Raw genomic sequence first — 2748 nt, forward strand, 5'->3', positions numbered from 1 at the left:
GTAACTCATAGACATGAACGAAACCCCTTTGCTCAATGACCGATAGCAGAAACGTGGACGTCCATATCGATCCCTATGACCACATGAATGATATTCAAGTGAATATTTGGTTATCATGTGATGTTCCCTTTGCTTCGCAATATTTCACAAAACCCAGGATACATCGGTGTCCTCCTGAGTCATCACATGCTCACGATACTATTATCCTCGTTACCGGTTTTGTTCTTCTTTCTCATTGTCGTGTTCCGGCATCCCCGTGACGTAGTCACATGTGTCGTGCCAGATGATGATTGACACCATCACACCGAGAGGGCCCTAAGAATATCTCTCCTTCTTCATAGGAGCCAATCCCACTCCCGGGCTATCTAGTCCCTTGTCAAACTTTCTGATGAACCTGTAAGTTGTCATTATGATCACCATGTTACGGGTGATGTTTGAGCAACCCCAAAGTCCACCGTACGGTAAGAAGTGATTACGATACTCTCATGTTCTAAGGAGAAAAATCACACGTTAGCACTCGGTGTTGTTACAGTTGATTACAGACGATATAAACTCAATTCGTTACACAGAAATTTTGGTCAATTCAATATGATCGTTCTTCTAACGTCATACTATAAATGTTTTTTAGGAGTATCATTACACTTAGCGATATCCTAAGATCTGGAAAACATGATCACTAACAACACTTGAGCCAGTCTTAGAGGCAAGATTAGGAACCTATTCTCTACTGTTTATCATTCCACACGTGCATATGAGTTTTCCACTGAGTCGCCTATTCCAGGATCATAGCAGTTATAGCGTGAAATATAAACACTTAATTATGAAAATGAAATTATAATAATACAATACTATTGCCTCTAGGGCATATTCCCAATAGTATTATGTTGTTGCTGCCGATGTAAAGTCCACCAATATCGCGTCATGATCTGAAGTCACGATTGTCAGGTGAGTTTAATCAGCAAGTGAAACATTCATTGCCAGTCCACAAAAACCATCACTCGGTCTAGGCGCACCATTGTGAAAGTTCCACATGTAACCTTCATCTCAAAGGTCGGGCCAGAGTAACCCAAATCCAACAGCATGCAGACATCAACCTTGTCTTGAAAAGCTTGGATCTGCACACTGCTGCGTTGTCCAACTCCTTCGTGCTCATCTGTATGTAAAACTTCATTGAAATCGCCCAGGCAAAGCCATGGGAGATTGCTGGAAGTACTAATGTTTTTAATAGTATACCATGTTTGGTGCCTCAAGTGGGTTTGAGCTTCACCATACACTATTGTAACTCTCCAAGGATCAAGGCTTGGTTCAAGAATGGAGCACTCAAAATAATACACAGAGTAACCAATAATATCTATTTTTATTTCATTATTCTAGAAAATGCCAATACCGCCATTTCTATCCTGGCTATCAATCGCATATCCATTATCATACCCTAATGTTCCTACTAAAGATTCTACCCTTGAGCCTCTTGTTGGGTTTCTACTATGTAGACGATGGTAGGGGAAAATTTCCTTGTGAAATCACAAAGCTCACTGATTATCGTGGCTCTGCCCGCACCGCAACAATTCTAGCAGAAGACACACATTGGACATGGCGGCACTCCTCTAGGGAGCCTAACAATTTTGCCATTGGGTTTTTTGTGTTGCCACCGTTCTTATGCAACGTGTTCTTATCTGCTGCAATTACTTGTCCTTGACCTGTTTTGTTCCTGCCGAGACGAGGGGCTCGATGGGATTTGAGGGGAAGGTAGCGTCGGTGTTTTGCCTTGGGCCGACATAGCTGTTATGGCTAACTCATCTGCCACTGGATCAACTGTCGTTGCAAGCTCTGAAGCTCGTTTTTTGTTCAGTTCAGCCTTGTGCATGTAGGCATCAGGGTCCTCATACTCTGATTCCCCCTGGGTGCGCTTTGGTCCATGACTAGTCCTGCCGCCGTGGCCACGGCCTCGCCCTCTCCCTCCTCCAGGTCCTCTCCACGCTCCCTTGAACCAGCTAGCTCACAGATTTTTGAAAACTAGGGCTAACGGTGGATGCACTCCATCCCGACATTCCTTGTACATGTGGCGCAAATAACCACAAACCACGAATGAATCTGGTAGCCGCTCATATGCGACTGTGAAGACCATATGTTCATACACATTTAACATTTTTCAAATGCTTGAGTTACATTTTTTCAAATACTTGTTCAACATTTATTTTAGATACTTGTTCATCATCTTTTGAACATATGGTCAACATTTCTTCCATACCAAAACCCCAATGTATTGGGAAGATGTCTACATATAAAAAATTAGGACAAATAATGGAGTGGAATAAAAAATGCATTGGGAAGATGCAAGCTACCATCTCTTTTTTTATTACCAAAACCCCAATGAGCTAAATGTAGAATGTTACTGGTCTTGATTACCGTGTGATGACAGAGAAGCATTTTTTCTACTTTCGTGTGCATTGGGAGGATAGGAATACACTCTTTTGTGGACAAAATTTAAAGCCAAACGTACACCCTTCAGCGGACGGAGGGACTACATAGTAAACATTTTCCATATGCTTGGTTAACATTTATTAAATACATCTTCAACATTTTTTTCAAATACTTGATTAAAATTTGTATACATATTATAAAAAATTCATCATTTTTTCATATATGGTCAACATTTTTCTATACACATTTAACATTTTCAAATGCATAACTATTTTTAGAAAAAACTTTATGTAGAGTATATTTTTGTCATATATATATATATATATA

Source organism: Triticum aestivum, chromosome 4A, assembly GCF_018294505.1.
Source record: "Triticum aestivum cultivar Chinese Spring chromosome 4A, IWGSC CS RefSeq v2.1, whole genome shotgun sequence".
Lineage (NCBI taxonomy): Eukaryota > Viridiplantae > Streptophyta > Magnoliopsida > Poales > Poaceae > Triticum > Triticum aestivum.